Consider the following 19,614-nt stretch of genomic DNA (forward strand, 5'->3'; position numbering starts at 1 on the left):
CGCACCCTTGCGCGCTCCGGAGCGCTCCAACTCGCGCGCCCGCTCATGGCGCGATGAGCGCGAGCGGCGAGCGAGAGAGGAGGGCGTAGCGAAGTTGCGCGCGATGGCGCGGGTGAGGAGGAGGCGCGCGGACCGACGCCGGCGAGCGCGCAACACGCGCGCGCATTCTCACCGCGCGTCGGCGCAGTCCGGAGCGCGAGTTTTTTTGCACGGCCGAAAGGCGCGCGGGAAAGCGCAAAGGAGAAAAACAGCGCGGCGCGAGCGAGCGCGTGCGCTCCCGGTCGGTCACGCTCCTCCCTCGGGTCAAGCCCCGCCCACGACTAGCGTCGATACGCGCGCGCACATTGGCGCAAGGGGGGCCAATGGGCGCGACTGCCGCAAGCGTGATCAGGCGCGCTCCCGCGCTGCGCACCTTTTGGCGCGGCCAGTCGCTAGCGTGCTCGCCTTTTTGACCAGACGCGCGCGCGCTCGCCCGCGCTTTTTCGGCGTCAGCAGCCAGTGAAGAAGGCACGTCGACGCCGGCTGCTAGCCCGTCGGCGGTTTTTGGCATCTGCGTCACGACGCGTCACCAGACGTCGACTCGACGCCGGCGGCTTGAACGAAGCGCGGGTGAGTCAACGCCTTTCACTCACCCTTTCTCACGAGCTGCCTCCCCCGCCCTCCCGTTTTTCCTGCATCTGTCGTGCGCTGATGTGCGATTACTATTTATGTCACTGGCAAAAGCGAGGCGTTTGCTCTCTGTGACAGCAGTAATTGATTTCAATTTTTTTTAAGACAGTCATGGTGCCTCGCAGGGACATACAAGAGTTTCAGTATTGGGATTGCAATTGAGCAGCGATTTACGTTCGTGAGTGACAATTTCATGAAATGACGCATGATCGAAATTAACAAGTTGAGTGGTCATTCACGAGGACGATACGTAAACCCTTCTTATGAACGTGTCACACCCCACCGTTTAATGTTCCTGATTAATTGGCAATACGAGCCCATATTTTTCATGTGCACACATCATGCTTATGTGTGATGACTCAATTTCGCCTGCACAGGGAATAAGAAATTACAGTACAGACAGGTTAATTCAAGACAAATGTATGAATGCCACACCAGAATTGTCTCCGTTCCTATGGGGTGTTAATTTAAGTTATAGGTGGCACCGAGCAACTGGTATTGTTTCATATCTGCTAATCCCTCCTATTAAAATGTGGCAGCGAATTCCTTGTCTTTATTTTTTTCTTGCTCTGTTATTCGAGTATTGACACCGATACTCATAGTACTAACAGAAATGTTAATTTACAACAGTGTGGAGGCTTTCTGCTATGACGAACGGTCATCTTCGGCGATATCGCCAAAAAGTACACGCACAGCAGTACATGCCTGTTGCGATGGTAGTTGTACATTATCGCACGTGCTCATTATGACATCGGTGCTGAAGACCTACCATGTTTTAAAGGTGTTAAGGCTCAGCTTGCAATGTTCGAAACATGACAGCAGCACACTGCCGAAGAAGAGGCGATTCTTTAGCACACATAGCACATCTTAATGCATGCGGCTGAAACAAAGGTAGGTAAAAATATTTATGTTTTTCATATTGGTGCTCTTTCCTGAAAAGAAACAGCTGATTGTCATGAAAACGCATTTTTTCTTGTCACGCACGTCGAAATTTAAGAAATGGCGCTTCCGCTCTTTCAATCCGTCCGTAGTGTGGCAAAACAAAAATATTAATAACGTAAAATGAAGGCAACCGGCAGTTCGTATCAACATATCGCATTGGCTGACTAAGGTGCGCAGAAGCAACGAAGGCCAACTTGGAACCAGTCCTCCTCCCCCTCAAAAAACCCTCGCCTCGATTGACCGCCTTATCCAAGTTGAAGACGCACTGAGACGCACTCCCACGCGCGCTCTGGCGAGCCATCTTAACGGTTCCTCCGAAGAGCGTCTCGGCCAATCGGGAGTGAGCTCGATCAGTGGGCGGAGCCGCGCTTTAATTGTAACCCCGCCTGTGCCTTTGTTCTGGGCGCGAGGGTGAGGAGGGGCACACGGAGGAAGTTTCTCCCTCGACTTGACTTGGGAGAACGCCCGCGAAGCCAGAACGGGTTTTTTTGTTTTTCGGGCGCGTCTGCAAAAGTTAAGAGCTTCTTGGCACCCTCTATATTGCCGGCAGGTCTTCAGTGCTGCACATTGGATGAGGAATTAAGTGACCAAACGAGAATGACCGCTTGCAGGTAGCCTTTGACATGGCTGCTACTAAAGCCGTAGCACGTCGGTTCCACTTGCTCTACCAGACGTAAAAAAATAATAAATTGATTTGCGAAGAGTGCGAATACCTGTACACACTTTCTGTTTCTTTTTCTGGCAGTGTAGTTAATTCCAAATGAATTATATGTCTGCAACTGTAAGCGAAGACTCCGAATCAACAGAACCAGAACAGGCCACAGCCTTTATTGCGTCATGCATGGCAAACTTAACTAGTGAAGTTATAAACAGAGCCGACACTGGGCGTCTCTTGTACGTACAATGTGTTCCCTTATCTGAAGACTGGCTTTTAGTTTTAAGGAGCCTGATTTATTATACGCTACGTGTTACGCTATATTTTCTTTACATAACTCATATTATGCAGTGAGCGAACGTTAACAAATCGCAGATACGCGGTAATGTGTGTGTGCGTGCGTGTGTGTGTGTGTGTGTGTGTGTGTGTGTGTGTGTGTGTGTGTGTGTGTGTGCGTGTGTGTGTGTGTGTGTGTGTGTGTGTGTGTGTGTTTAGAAGGGAGCGGTATATACCTGATAGTACTTTACTCTACGAATAACAAAAAGAAGGGTGCCAGGCGACGTCGAGCCGTCGGCATTATAGCGTGGGCGACGCCAGGTGAGGAGTAAGCAGGCACTCACCCCCCCCCCCCCCCCCCCAGCGATGTGACGTGGGCTTGAACCTTAGAAGGCAAAATGCAGCCCACGCCCATGCCTGGTCAAGTCACATCCGCTATACGTCACCCTAACCACCTTTTGTATACGTTTACAAAAGCTTTTTTTTTTTATTCCGAAAATGCTTGCTGACTGGACTTATGCACCTCTCTAAAGCGTTAAAAGATTAACGGTGTTACGTGGACGGCTAATTCAGGTAAGAGGCTTCTCGTATCGCAAGAACAAAGCAAGACACTTGAATAGGGTAAATTTATGGTGTTCTATAGTAATTCTACCTTGATTTCAGTTCACTAAACCATTCGTGATAAGCCGAAGCTGTTGTAACGTTCCATGCACATAAACAGCACTCGAACAATGCAATTAGAAAATGTCAAAGCACTTACTCATATAGGACTGTGTACTTGTATCATCTCCTTTTCTATAGAAAGGGAGATAAGCGAGTGCATTGAACAGTCCTGATTGCATTCCGTTCTGGCAATGGAATAAAGGTAAATAAAGAATTATAGGAAAAAATGCACAACATATAAAAAAATTTCATGGCTTAAGGTGCACGACATTCCTCAAAGCCTTTCTTCAAGTGAAGTTGCGAGTGCAAAAAATGCATTCAACGCCTTCTGTAATGTCTGACTGGACCGGTACGTCGAGAATCGTCGTCTCTTCCGAGCCAGGGAGATTGCATGCGGCATGCCACGTGGCATGGCATTTAAATTAAAGCATTTCTTTGCATGCTGTAAGCACTTTTGGCATCTATATATATATATATATATATATATATATATATATATATATATATATATATATATATATATATATATATATATATATATATATATATATATATATATATATATATATATATATATATATATATATATACCCTCTAACTTGGGTCACACCAAAATTTGTGCGAAAGGGTAAGATTGTTTGACGAATACTGGTCATGCTCGACAGCCCCGCTGCGGTGGTCTAGTGGCTAAGGTACTCGTCTACTGACCCGCAGGTCGCGGGATCGGATCCCGGCTGCGGTGGCTGCATTTTCGATGGAGGCGAAAACGCTGAGGCCCGTGTGCTCACATTTGGGCGCACGTTAAAGACCCCCAGGTGGTCGAAATTTCCGGAGCCCTCCACTACGGCGTCTCTCAAAATCATATGGTGGTTTGGGGACGTTAAACCACACATATCAATCAATCAATCAATCAATCAATCAATCAATCAATCAATCGCGGGTCACGACATGAATGATGTCACAGCCTTGTCGCGTACGTCGTCAAATCCTTTCCAGAAAACAGCGACACATACCCGTGGGCGTGTATATATATGTGCCACATGCAGGTGATATACATGCATACCCAGGAACGGCGAGAAAGAACACACATCCGTAACTTTAACGCTCGAGCGTTATGAAAAAGCAGCCAAAGGCAGCATTGACCGGTGAAGTAAACAATAATATCAGTGCTCCAGCAGGAATCGAACCCTAGCCTTCTGGATGGCAATGAAGTATTCCGCAGAGGCACGCCAGGGATATACTTTTCAAATAGACCGGTGGTTGCAGTTCTTGCTATCCAGTTTTATGAATATTAGATATGTATACTCATATTATACAGCCGTCATATCGGGTTATCGTATATATAGTTAGGTGGCATCCGCTGAAGTGTATTCATGTAGCAGTGTTCAAGGCTCCCATGCTCGCGCACAGTGCTAACATGAGCGCTCCATATCAGCTTACCGCTTCTGGTGTACTAATATTCATATTGCTGCTATAGCGTCGTTACTTAACTGTGAAAAACGGCTAATATACAAAACATACGTGGTTGTTAACGTATGTGTGTGCGTGGATTTCTACATATTTTAACGCCACTTCCTAACGCCTTGCCCAATCTAAAAAATAAATAAAGAAAACACATTCACCTTCCATTCACATGCTTCGCATAAAATCGATTCCCAAGAGATATGTGCGATCTGCCGAATTTTTTCCTGTATGTCGCGGGCATATTCAGGAAGCAGAAAAACGCGGATACTTCATAGACATATAGAAAGTTAGAAACGGTGTTTTGCTAAGTGATCTCAATCTTTCTGATTGTAATTTCTCGACAGTGTGTATAAGAATCGGCTTGTTGGTCGAGATACATCGTGAAGCTTGCGGCACACGAAGAAAGACACGAACGAAAAAGAAAATGAAGTGACGACAAGATACGCTTCGTCCTGTCGCGTCTTACGCACACCGTCATGCCGTCTTGCACTTCCTTCGTCCGCGTATTTCTTCGAGCGCTACAAGTTTCACGATATGGCAGGTAAAGGCTGCGTTGCAATGTTGAGGATGAACAACAGGACTGACACGGTCCTGTTTCCCTGTGTCAGTCCCATTTTTTGTCCTCAACATTGCAGCACAGCCTTTACCTGCAGTATGTTCCAACCAGTCCCCTCACAAGCATTTCGTGATACAACTCCTTGCCACCATCATCGATGCTTTAGAAGTTAGTGATCTTGCCTAATTCTGCGAAACACAATATTAGTGAGACTGCGATAGTCAGTTGCGATAGTCAGTTGGGTGCATTTGTTTGCATCGTAACGTGAATCGAATGTATGTTTTTTTTAATTCTGCACACTACTATTATTAAGTGTGTTATGGCGTTTATTAGCCGGCACACAGCAAGTATACACAATGGCGACAGTAACGGCCAAGCACGGACTCTCCGCGCGAGCAGCGTTCTTTTTGGGTAGACCCACTAGAAAGCACTTGAGATTTCGACCCATTTCAGTGTTCGGCGGCTTCTCTACAAGTGAGACATACTCGGACCGAATCCAGATGTGTATGAATGGGTTGGTCTCTTCCAGCAGCTCATCGGGGGCAGCTGCTGTTCCAGTTGCAGAAACGACAATAAAATCTATTAGTTGGTACAATGAAGTCTACAAAAACCGCGCTGAAGATGCTATGAGAGCCGCGCTTTACAATATATCGTTCAAGAGCGTCCATGCAAGTATAGTCATATTCTGCGATCCGAAGGCAGCACTTCAGTGTTAGAAATTTGCCATGCTTAAGAGGACTCGTGAGTCATTAGGACATAAAAAAAAGAGAAACTGTCACCATCAAGCTCGAGCAAGAGGGCATCATATTATAGTATATCAATGGATACCCGGACATATCGGTATGTGCTCGCTATGCAGGGTGGCCACGCACAGATCCGATGAAACGCGACCATGAAAAGCAAATGATCTATAGCTGGGCTTATATAGTTGGTAAAAAGGGCTCATGAATATTGATTGATTGATTTGTGGGGTTTAACCAAAAACAACCATATGATTATGAGAGACGCCGTTGTGGAGGGCTCCGGAAATTTCGACCACCTGGGGTTCTTTAACGTGCACCCAAATCTGAGCACACGGGCCTACAACGTTTCCGCCTCCATCGGAAATACAGCCGCCACAGCATGGATTCGAACCCGCGACCTGCGGGTCAGCAGCCGAGTACCTTAGCCACTATATAGACCACCGCGGCGGGGCGGCTCATGAATATGAACACAGAGATGTGGTGCCACTGCAGGTGTGCCCCTTGTTTTTTTTTTCCTTTATAGGAGTAAAAAATAAACGAATGAGTTGTCCTTTGCTGTTCGAGTGTTCGTGCTGCATTTGAGCTGTGTTAAGAGTTGTTCAAAAGCAACCATTATAGATTGTTGGCCTGAAATAACAAAACAAAGACACAAAAAATGGCAGCATATCCACGGAGTGAATGATGGAGAGTGGGGCGAAGCATTCGTCCGCCCATGCGTCCGTCTATGTGACCGTCCATGCGTCTGTTCGTTCATGCATCCACCCCTGCGTCCGTTCATGCGTCCATCCATGCATCTGTCTGTGTGTCCGTTCGTCCATCTATTCAACACTCCAAGTCCCACCATCTCGCATCTTTTTATCATATATTCCCCATATAGAAGCACCGCCATTCAGTGGACATTCCAAGGACTAAACGAAAGGTGGCACACGCACACTTTCTTACGGCTTGCGCTTCGGGTCTACTTGCCACCTTCAACCACCTTGAGTTCATGGTATATACTAGTTCACTGTATTCATGGCACCGCGGCCCAATGCTCGCTAAACCTTTCTAAAACCAAGGAGGTTACGCCCAGCGAGTATAACGTAGCAACCTTTTCCTGTCAGATATAGTGCTCAATGTACATGCCAGTGGCTGCTAATGTGAAATGAGAGACAGGAGGATTCAACTTTTAATTTCTTACGGCTTGCGCTTCGTATCTGCTTCCCCCCTTTAACCACCTCGAATTCATTCATGGTATATACTAGTTCATTGTATTCATGGCCCTGCGGCTCAACGCTCGCTAAACCTTTCTAAAACTAAGGAGGTTACACCCAGCGAGTATAATGTAGCATCCCTTTCTTGTCCGATAGTGCTCAATAAACATGCCAATGGCTGCTAATGGGGATCGCAGCGTGCGCGTTGACTAAAAGCCGAATGCTCCTGTCTCTCATTCCCCATTAGCAGCCATTGGCATGTACATTGAGCACTATTTTTTATTGTTAAACAACGCACAGAAGAAATCTCTCACCGGCACCACCTTGGAGATTAAATGTTATACCTATTTCGGGTATGTGCCACTGGTGGTTACGTACTACGAGGGACGCACAAGCCGCGCCATAAGGAGCTTCGCCCCTAAAAAGAGAAATCATTGCTTGAGAGTGGTCTGCGTTAGCTGTTAATCATGTCATTGTTAAATGTGGGCTATATCCAAAAACCAAGTGAGAAACCTTCGGTTTCCTGCAGGCTATATCCAGCCCGTTAAACAAGACTTGATTAAGAGTGTAAATTTTTCAAGCCAGTGTACCTAATATATTCAGCACCTCGTTAAACAAGCTATCAGGTCGAAGTTTTCGAACCCTTTCACTATATATGGTGTGCCTCTTAGCATCGTGTACGTCTAGCACGAACAAATTCAGAAAATCCAAATAAAATTTAATTTATAATCCACGATCAGTATAACATGAAACAGAGATATCCTGGGCCATTAAATTAAATCAAAGAAACGCGGTTTGACTAAGCTTGAGCAGCTTATTGGTCTCAGAGAAAGAAAATGCAGAAACTGCAGGGATCTTACTATACCATGTTCACTTTTCGGTATACACTACACGTGAGAACGGGAAAAGATAGTCGTCGTTATCATCGTAATCCTAATCATCATTGCAGCATGAAGGTTGTCGTACATGGAAGACCATGGTAAATATCTTCTTTGCATAGAATGATCCCCGAAACATTATTGAGCGGGTAATCTGGAATCCATTGTCCAAACGCATGACAAAAGACTTCGTCCCCACTTTCCCTTGGTCTCGGCAGTCCATTAATAGTAATAAAAACGCACACACCCGAAAATGCTCGTGCTCCACTCAGGAGGAGTGCTGTGCGCGGTTATGTATTATTTCTCGCAGTTCATACGCGAATTCTACTGTATCGGTCCAGGGAGTCTGTTTTAAAGGGGCACGATAAAGAGCAAAACGATTTTTTCGCATGTTCGTAAATTACAATTTCACTATCCCGAAAACACCGCTCTTACCGCGACACGCCGCGCGATAAGGAAATACGGGTGGAGACACCAGCTTGAGATCCCCACACGAAACCCCGCGACTTCATAGATTTTGAAGGCATTTACGGGGTCCCAAGTAGCTTCTAATTGATAAACATGACACACATTGTTTTCTGTGGGTGTCAGAGACCTAGCATACCAAGCTTCAGATAAGCTTCATCGAGGCATTCTCGCGAAGACATGACAAAAAAATTGTGAAATTTTCGACGTTACGTGCGGAGATTTTGGAAAAAAATTCAAAACAGGAAACTTGGACCTCGATTTTTTCCGTTAATAATGAACTTACGATAGTGAAACGTATAGCATGGAAGTTCTCAGAGTGCAGTTCGCCTATCTAAATCCAGTCACTGTTTCGCTTTAGTTCCCCTTAAGACTATAACTGGGAATGCATATATGCTCCCTATATGCGTTGTATACACATCGGCAACGCTGTTTTTTTTTTAATCAAAGAATGCACATTGACGGACTCCGCATGGATGCAGGTGTACGTGCTATACGTGTCCTAATATGAAAGCAAATGTAGTTTGTACGCTTATATTAATCTGAAAAAAAAATAAATAAATGCATGCTTTAACGTCCGTAGTATCATTTCGTTTAAGCGAAATGGTTAACAGCTTTAATGTAACTACAACAGGCCCTTGAAATAGAATTCCATGGCCGTATACCGCATGATATAAATGACAGGGTACAAAGCGACTGGCGTGACAGGTCAGTTTACGCCGTTTGTTCACCCTCCTATGCTTTCTTTTCAATACTTAACAACCAGCAATAGCTGCGCGGTAGATATATTCCCACCGACACAACCAATCAAACAAGGAGAAGGAGTTTACAGAGAGCAGAGAGAACAAAAATTAAATCAATATCAAGGCATTTTGTTTTCATTTTAAGTTAATCACGTGATAGGACGCAAGTGAACCCAGGAGAAGATCAGGCACTAAATTCTAAATGTACGCATGAGAAGAATAATTAGTTTGAAACAGGTTTTTCATTCCCTCACGTCACGATACCGAAAAAAGAAGGGCCCTTCTGCTCGTGTCTCTTTCTTTGATTATTAGAGTTTAAGGTGTGCGCTTGTTTACACTGTGTGCGACTGTAATAATTTTTCCGCTGCCGGCATATTTTCACGCGACAATGCTTAAAAATGTTGGGCTTGTAAGTAGATCTCAAAGGATATTGTGGGGTGAAACAAGATCCTAATTGCCTAAGCTGTCTTCATTCATAAGTCATTAGCGGACGGCCTTTGCTAATAACATGTATAAGCGGACAAAAAACAGCGCCAAAAGACGGACCCAGAAAAAAGAACACACAACAGCGCTAATTTATGTTGCCTTGTCGGGCAATGAAATTGGCTATCTTTCAGGTGTTTGTATACGCACAATGTGAACGGTTTGTCGTGATGACGCTTGATGGTTGTTTATATAATGTGTATTTGTTATTTCTATGTTCCTTTTATGCTTCCTTTTTGGACACCGCAAGTATATGTTGCGCGCTGTTAACGAACAAACCTTTGTTGTATAAGTCAGCGCATGCGCTGACCTATACAACAACTGTATAGTTGTTTCTGTCTTCCTTTTTAAAGTGTTCAGTCGTTTTGCGCTGTCTTCTTTCCATATCTCGTGGCAACACATCCAAGCATCCTCACTTGAGCTACACCGAGCTAAGCCAAAGCAGTTTTCGGGGTTTTGTCCGAATTTTCACAATTCATCGTCATATATGAAATACGCACAAGTTCGTTAAATACTCTGCGTCCACCGCGGCATAGCCCTGGTGGTGCTCGGCTGCTGACCGCCGAAGGTTGCAGGTTCGATGCCAGCCGCCTAGGACACATTTCGATGAAGGCGAAATGCCAGAAGCCAGTGTATCAAGTCGGCGCATGATGTCGATGTCGATGCACGGTAAAAAACACGACATGGTCGAAGTTTTCGAAGCGGGCACCCCTACGGTGTCTCTGAATCACACCGTTGTTTTTCAACGTAAAACCCCGCATATTGTTAATGTCGCTATTTTTAGCCGTTTCCTCGACATTCAGCTGACATCGCGTTTACCGAAGCTGAAGGGATTTTGATGCGTTTTGACGATGGCGTGGCACGTGCACGGGAAGGTAACAAAAATCGGTGAAGATCGAGTCAAAGGATATTAGTAGATACATGGAACCCTTACTATTAGCATAAAAAATGAAATCATGCAGCCCACGCCGGTTAGGGAAAATCAAAGATCATCGAGAGAGGCTTGTGTCCTGCAGCCGACGTATAAGATAGGCCGACGATGATTATAACATTGATTACATACATAATTGTGACAGAAATATTTATCTATTCAGACAAAAAAAGTCCGCTGTATCACGTCGCCTGCGTCTTTTATGCGAATGCTTTATTCGACGCACAACACACGTCCGAACTTATCCGGGAGCGACTTCATATATTCGGACGTGAAACGTGGCACCATGCATGTGAACGTGAAGTTGATGGTTCTTTTTCTGCAAAAAGCACGCGCATAGCAACAGCGTTGATGGCCCACTCTGGCTGTACGCGTCTTGATGTACGCTCCTCATTTTGCTATAGTTTTTGTTTCGTTTCGTTATATAACCCCCCCCCTCCCGCTTGTATGTGCATGAAACTGAAAGGCGGTGCGCCGCCTTTCAGTTTCATGCACATGCACCACATGGCCAGTGAAATAAGGGTTCATGCGATGTGACTCGCTTCCGTAAAGTCGCATACACATCGGTATTCAAAACTAGGGGCGTGCGCCCGGGGCCCGAGACAATGCAATCGGGGGAGCTGGCGTTATTGATGGCCGCTACGAGCACTTGCATGTGATTGCGCGCTGGAGCTGCAGAAAGGCCGTTGCGGGGACAATGGCTCGAGAAAGAAGAACCGATGCATCACCATACACGCCTCATTTTTCGAGAGCTTTCGTGTATTTCGTGATATATGCGCGACAGAAAAATGCCAGTTTTATATAGACATATGAACGGGAGACAAAAATAAGTGACGCGTGAGGCGGCGCTCCGAATACGATAATATTATGAAGGTTCATGCTTTCTTTTTTTTTTTCTCTGCATCTTTGTGCAAGAGTGCCTGCTTTTTATGCGCCTTCGCGCGTGCAGCTGACATACCATATATTTGTGTCGAGGTCGTATTGCAAGTCGCTGTGCCTGCCTGATGTATGGACAGGTATACGCACTTCAAGTACAAATAGCAAATGTCTATAACACACAACTTGTCTCAGATAGTTAACGACAGTTCACAATCAGCCGCCGTGCCTTTAGAATCCGCAGTTTGCGACAGTATTAGTTTGGGTTAATTACTGACAGCGCATCTTATGAAAACGAAGTTCACCGAACAACAAGGACGGGTTGCAGCGCATACTTCAAAGCATTTATGAATGGCTTGAAGTAATTTCTATAGAAATTGTGACAGACAATATGTACTGCTGATTCTAAAGCTAAAAGAGCACAATCAGTTCACATAGCTTGCTCTAACTTAGGGCTAAAATTTTAAGTATAACAAAAAAAACGCAACAGTATATGAATAGCTTAAATGTAGGGTATGGCATGTGGTGGAATAGAAAGTAATACGTGTGACATTAATAGATTAGAAGGTGGTAGAATGGGTTCGACAATAACAAGGTGCATTCGATAGTTGATATTAAAGTGAGAAGGGAGAATAGCACCGGCCACGCCACCTATGTGAAACACATATAGAACCAATGGTCAATATTTGTAGTAACGAAATACATATACCGAGAAATGAAAAATGCAGCCTAAGCCGACCGGGGGTCAGATTCGCGTAACTAAATCCCATACTTGCAACGAGAGCGTAAACAGCGGCCTTGCATTTCATTAGAACTAACAGACAATTGTCTGTTAGTTCTAAATATTATTGTGCCTAACTATGAAATATAGCCCTTAAATTAGCACTTGCCTAGCATTCAAACATATACACACACTGTACACATTAGTCGATTTTGATTTTAAAAAATCGGCAGATCACACGTACCTGGAAATCGACGTTACGCGGTACATGCGGAGGGAAGGTGACCGTGTTGCAATTTTTTTTTATTGAGTGACACGTCTTGAAGTGACACTAAATATATGTACAAATGTTGCATGCACAGACATATGTTGAAGAGTTGCAGATGTTTATATAACCAGTTGTTTGCATTTGCGCAACGATGTTAACCGGAACATGCGTATTAGCATTGCAACACCAGAAGCTGATATGAAGCGCTGATGGTCGCGAAGATGTTGGTCCTGAACACTGCTACATAAATCAACTTCAGCGCATGGCAACTAACCGAAATTGACGTTAAGTGAACGTCACAGCTGTATCAAAGGGGTACATGTGTATTGTTTATTACATTGGGTAGGCAGCACTGCAACCGTTATTGACGTTTCACGAAGATTAGCGTCTATTTGAAAATTAGTTCCGAGACCTGGCGTAGCTCTGTGGTAAAATGCTTCAATGCCACGCAGAATGCTTGGGTTCGATTCCAGCTGGGACCCTGACATTTATTATTTAATTTGCATTCGTCGGGTCGACGTTACCGATGTCGGGTATCTCTTAACGCTCGCGCATTAAAATTGTCCATGTGTGTTCTCGTCGTTCCTGGGTAGATATGTCAATCACCTGTGGCACATGCCCGCATACTAGTGGCACATACCCGCCCGTCGGTATGTGCCACTGTCTGCCGGGAAGTGTTTAACGACGTACGCGACGAAATTGTGACATTATTCATGTCTTGACCAGTGCGTCATATTCGTCAAACCATCTTACCCTCCCATGCTATTCTGGTTCCCGCCAAGTTAAAGGGATGACCACGAGAGCGCCCAAACGTAAGGGGCTAGATAGATAGATAGATAGATAGATAGATAGATAGATAGATAGATAGATAGATAGATACGCTCAAAGTTACCGAAGTTCGCAAAGAAATGCTGCACATTAAAAAAAACATCGAATGTCGAGCGCAGACTAATTTGTGTGAATCAAGAGATGGAGATGGTGTTCTTCATAGAGCAACCGCCGGCAGCCCTTGCACACATCCTGGATTTAGAATATTTGCCACGTATCTGCATGCTTCTCTGCAAGTGTATTCAATACGATAGTCTGGAGGCACTGCGTCAGATATGGACGCCGTCTGGCAGTAATGTCGGCAAACAGGCACTTGTGCAGAAACCAGAGCATGCACTGGCAGGTGGCATCACCGAATTGTCGGCAGAGCGCTTTTTGGTGTATAGCGTCGAATTTTCGGTGAAGCGTAGGAAACGCCCACCTTTTCCTGCATAGCGTCGGATTCTCAGCGAAACGTATAAGAAAAATTATGGCCTTCGAAATTGCGCTTCTGTATAATAAAGCAACACACCACCTGATACTCACGTATTGATGTTTGTTGTCACATATGTGTAATATTTGCTTTCTGATCGACAATGTTCACAAACCAGTTCAAGTTGGCTTGGCCTTGAGAAACTGCGTAAAATTTTGTCGAGTGGCTCAATCGAGTGACAGGCGAACATTTCTGAGTTGAAGTATCCGGAGAAAGATTATCGCTTTCGGAAAAAGTACAGCGAGCCCAATGCCTCAAGAATGTTGAATCAAGTGCGTACCTGCTTCAGGGCCCCAAAGGCTTGGGCCCTGATCAAGACCGACATCCCCACACATGTTACATTCAACTATAAGTTCCACATTGGGGTTCATGTACTTTAATATGGCTAGCCGTGTTACGTTGAGCACTCAGTCGCTCTTACCTGCGCAATTCCTTCTATTTATTTTCTTTCTGATCACATTAGATTAATTTACAAACATCTTAACCACTCCATATAAAGCACGGTAAACACAGATCTTCCTTATGCGTTTGAGATGTCGTTATATAAGTTTAACATGCCCGTAACTTCATCGTTTGCTGAATTTAAATTTATTAGATGCGAAGCAGCTCTTTGACTATAGCCTGTGGAACGCTGCTCCGCCGCTACTGCGCGTCGACGTCATGCTCCCCTAGCAGTGTGCGCTGATGTCACTCTCTTTCTTTCTTGCCTCGCACTCGCCACGGCCATGGGTCGTTCCATCCTCCGTATGTATGTATTCCCCTCGAGTTCATGACTTGGTCAATAGATGACATAGTGTGTATATGACCCATAGTTCAGGATGATGGCGCAGAATTTTTCAAAGCATTTGGGCTTAGGGACAGGGAGGGCAAAATAGATTTTAAGCGGGTAGAAATAACTAGAAGTAGATTACCTGATCAATACCTACAATCAAGGCACGAGTGAAAATTAAATCTTTCACTGCAAAGTGTCAGTACTTAACTTCCCAATTAAATGAAATAAAAAAAGATAAATCTAATTTTTGCTCACTAAGTATTATGGCTAGGTGGCGTTAGCCACTGTCCGATCTAAAGGGTACAGCCATATCAATCCACCAATTCATTCATCTTGGGAATAATATAATTAGATGGCGTTAGTGGTTCTCACAGCTCATCCACGGAAGGAATGATGATGGGTGGGGCGAATCATCCGTGCTTCCGTCCATCCGTCTGTGCGTCCGTCAGTCTGTCCGTGCATGCTTACGCCCGTCCGCCTGTCCCTCCATCCATATGCGTCCATCCGTCCGTGCTTCCGTCTACCTGTCCGTGCGTTTCTCCGTTCGTTTGTCAGTCCGTCCATGCTTCCATACGTCCGTCTGTCCGTCCATCCGTCCGTGCTTCTGTTCATCCGTCTCTGAGTCTGTCTGTTTGTTCGTGCTTCCAGCCCTCCATCCGTGCTTCTATGTGTCCATCCATCCGTCCGTGAGTCCATCCGTGAGCCCTTAAGCTCTTAAGCACGCAGCGGTTGACGTTGAAGTTTATTTCAGGCAAAAGCAAAAAAAAAAAGAAGAAAGGTACAATTTGCCTAGGGGACCGGCGAAAAGGCATAAAAGCCTGACAAAGCGCCTGCCCCCTGTAAACCCAAAACCCACCAAAATAACACAGTGCTCAGTGTAAAGTAAAGAGTCAATAAGAAATTAAGCATAAATAAGTTTCTACATCCAAAACATGTACAGGAAAACATAAATAAGCGAAAAATTTGCGCAGGCAATGAAATCAATAAAGCATATGCGTGTCCGACAAATGAAGCAAACTGTAGAGGACATAAACAAACACTAATGTAAGACACGTAAAATACCTGAAGAAACTTTAAATTTGAATACAAGGTTTCAACAATCAAAAGACAACAACATCAATAAGGAATATGTTTGACCGATAAATGAAACACAGTTTGGATAACATAGCCAAACGTTAATGTGATTTACACAAGAAAATACTTCAGGGAATATGAAACAAAGATGGTGACGGTGATTACGTTTGTGTAAATAGGAAGGCCTGGCCCCACGTTGTATATTGTAAATAGGAAGGCCAGGTTAAGGCCTGGCCCCACGTACCCGTTGAAGCGTGTCTTTACGACGCTGCGCCGCGAGCTCTCTCACATGGAGAGAGAGGGTGCGCATTTCGTGCAGCCACGCACCCTCTTTCTCCCTAGGAAGAGGGCACGGCGCCGCGTCAAAAGGCCTCGCGCTGAAGCGCTGCAACGGGTGCGTCCATGGGGTCAGGCCTTTGAGCGCCCGTTCCCGATTCGAGCGGCGTAGTCGTAAGCGGCAGAGTGAACGAGGACGAAAGAGAGTGAACGTGGAGAGCAGGGGAGAATGAAAGACGGTGATAGCGAGGAGAGCGCGAGGAGGAGGGAAATATAGTGGTGAAGGTGACAGGTACCACGGCGGCCATTCGCGGCGCCAACGTTTAGTGCGCACCGTCGGGCGGCGCCGATGATTGTCATTACTAAGGTACGTATCGCAAAATCAGAAACTCATACAGGTCGGCAGTTTAAGGGGCGAAGCTCCTTAAGACCTCACGATGTCCACCGTCTTTCGTCTGTCCTTAACACCATGTAACCTTCAACTTATAAGCAACAGAGGGCGCTGTGGTTAATTGTAGATGTGATGGCGCTGCTGTCAACGCTATATATATATATATATATATATATATATATATATATATATATATATATATATATATATATAACCACTTTCCGTACCACACATTCTCTTCTCTCATATGGACGAAGACGAACGCAGGAAAGCGTGACGTGCTGAGTATCAGCGTCGCCGTCGACGGGAAGCTACCGCGGAGACAAAAGAGAAGGAAGCGGATGCAAAGCGGCGACGGCGACAACAAAGTTCCACACCACAGACTAGGGCTAAGGAAGCAAAGGCTAAGCGGGAAAAACGCCAAGCTGACGCGCAGTTGAGACAACTTGAAGCGGACGCAAGGCGGCAATACCGACAAGAAAATTCTACACCAGAGGCGATAGCTAATGAAGCTGTGATTATGAAGTCAAAACGTCACCCGGAACTAAGAACCTCATATCAGCTATAAAGAAGAATCACCGCTATATCACAATCGGTCTGAGCACTATCTCTTTGAATAAAAAAATATATAAGTATCTCAACCACAATCAGTCTCAGTAATATCTCAACTTTAATCACAATAATCACCTCCGAAAGCTTCGCCCCATAATTATCTTCAAGCAGCTTGAAATGCAGCGATTTTTTTTATTACTGAGTCTCTACTTCGAACATCAATTAAAACCGGCATTTTTGGTTTTTTGAACAATCAAATTTTCTTTCTCTTTCTGATTCGCACTGCAGCGGACAGGTGACGAACGAATGAATACAATTCTAGGTATCTTATGTGCATAAGTACGAAGGATTTTCAGCACAACAGAGAAGCAAGAACAGTTCAATAGGAGCAACTCAGTGCACGTCATCATTGTCTGTTGATGTTGTGTTTGCATGAAACGCATGTGCGGACTAAACAAATAGTCTCACACATCAAAACTTGGGCTGCGCGCATGTTTGGCAAACCTACGTGCAAATCACCGAGTGATCTACATTTCAAGTAACCAAAAACACTGTGCGGAACAGCTATATCGTACACGAAGGTCTACCTAAAGAACTCGTATAAAATAACAAAGCGACATAGCGAGCACAGAGTCAATTACATGCGGCACACGACGTCAGAGAAAACTCGAAGCATGCTGTTTATTGGTCGTAAAGTATTATCTTACTTTGCTTTAAATTGCAATAATCTTAAGTAATGTCATAGCACAATTGTTAGTGTTTCTCAAACGTGTTAAACATAATAACACGTGTGATAATATTCAACCCATAGATGCACGATCAGAATCAAAATTCTGGCAGAACTGAAGTATAAAATGACGACGTTCATGTTACAATGTCATAAAAGCGATGCCCACTTAAATGCGAACAAATGGATTTGAAGTAGTGTAGTGACACAACACTTCGATGATTCCTTCATTTCTGTTGTGGCAAACTCGTTCCTTTTTCAGTACTCTATCTCATCTATATCTCCCAAATTAGAACTGGTTAAAGCAAACTATACCATTTGGCTAACACTCCTAATGCGCTCTCAATTTTTTGTTGTTGTCGTTAGTTGTGCAGATACATAAACCGAAATGACGAATTCTCTTTTCTCTGGCTTTCTGCGAGACGTTACTGTCTAGACATCGCAGGTTCGCGACAGTGACAGAATACATTCTTTATACAAAAATGCATACCACCTGAACCAAACCCGCAGGCCGCGGGATCGAATCTCGGCTGCGGCGGCTGCATTTTTGATGGAGGCGAAAATGCTGTAGGCCCGTGTGCTCATATTTGGGTGCACGTTAACTAACCCCAGGTGGTCGAAATTACCGGAGCCCTCTACTACACGTCGTCTCTCGATCATAATCATATGGTGGTTTTGAGATGTTACACCCCACATATCAATCAAACTCGTACCAAACACCTTTGCTATTTCTCTGCTTGCATGTTATTATATTCACGGTGAGAAAATTAGTTCTAATATTTACGCCACAGGGATGATATACAACTGCTACCAAGATAACGATGCGCTCTTCCAGATAGCAGATCGAAGTGCTAAGTCTGACTTTTGGGCACACTCATTACTAGCTCATATCTCTACCTTTTTTTTCTATAACACATTCTCCAGAGAAACAGTGGGTTTTAAAACTTCTTGAAACTTCAGGGTAGGTTTCTATGCGGGACGCAATATTGAATTTTTTTTTGGTTAACATTGTCTCTGGTGCTCTATGATGTGCAGCCGCAGAAAGCGATATGCTGCAGCCTTTACGACCTGCGTGGCGCGCCGAAATGCGGTTGCAAATGCTTAGAATTGAACGTGCGAATTTACGCATATAGAAACCCCTGCATGTGGCATACAGGTATATGAGAGGGCCGCTCTATCGACGACCCCGTTACCTTAGAGTAAAAAAAAAAAGGCTATGCATACTTGAAAGCGTCGGGCATGTCGCGTTGCAGTCAGATATATTTCACGGCTAACCGTTCTTTCGGTCGGACGTGTTGTCTGCATTGTCAAAAGTTTTAAAGAGGTTCACGTAGAAAGTCAGTTAGTTCGCGTGTTCAGGTTATTGCCCGCTGTGCACAAGGGCGTCTCAACTATACACGCTACACCACAATTTCGTACGGCGACGTTGCTGTGGTGTATACACGCACGCGCTGCCGCTCACACTGCATATATGGCGCATCGCATTGAAGTGGCGCGTCGTTTCGTGTCGCGCCATCGATGGGCTGTCGTCTTGTGCACTGCTGCAGCACGGGCGAACCGGTTTCGATCTCGAAGAGCGCGCCGCTTTCGGCTCTTTCTCTCAATATCCACGTATAAGAGAGGGAAAAAAACAAAGTTCAGGCACGAACGAACGAACACACACGGAGGGGCGGCAGGCAGGCAGGCAGGCACCTCGAATCGGGTGGTTGAACCGGCGCGCGGCTCTTAATTCGCTGATAAAAACGGGGGGGGGGGGGGGGGGGGGGGGCACTTCGGCTTCAAGCACGCGCAACCGCGGTTTCCGCCGTAATAAATGCGTCCCGGCGTTGCGGCAGCCAGTCTCGTATCGGCCGGCATTCATCACCGCTGCTGCTGTGTCCGAACTTGTTAAACTATATCGCGCGGCCCAGGACGCGCTGCTGCGTTGACGGCCACTGCGTGCTGTCAGGTATACACACCACGTGTATGTGTTCGTGTGTACGTGCGCACACTGGCA

At 45.3% G+C, this 19,614-nt stretch overlaps 1 protein-coding gene across 2 annotated transcripts in view; it reads left to right on the forward strand.

Moving 5' to 3' along the window:
• The first annotated feature begins 477 nt into the window (after positions 1–477).
• Positions 478–19,614, forward strand: part of LOC119172263 (paired box protein Pax-6-like) — a 243,714-nt gene continuing 224,577 nt past the window's right edge. For both annotated transcript variants that reach the window (XM_075893483.1, XM_075893484.1), the window contains exon 1: positions 478–609. The gene's annotated coding sequence lies outside the window, so the exon portion shown is untranslated. The remainder of the gene's footprint in view (positions 610–19,614) is intronic.

The sequence above is a fragment of the Rhipicephalus microplus genome, chromosome 4 (genome assembly GCF_043290135.1).
Source record: "Rhipicephalus microplus isolate Deutch F79 chromosome 4, USDA_Rmic, whole genome shotgun sequence".
In the NCBI taxonomy this organism is placed as follows: Eukaryota; Metazoa; Arthropoda; class Arachnida; order Ixodida; family Ixodidae; genus Rhipicephalus; species Rhipicephalus microplus.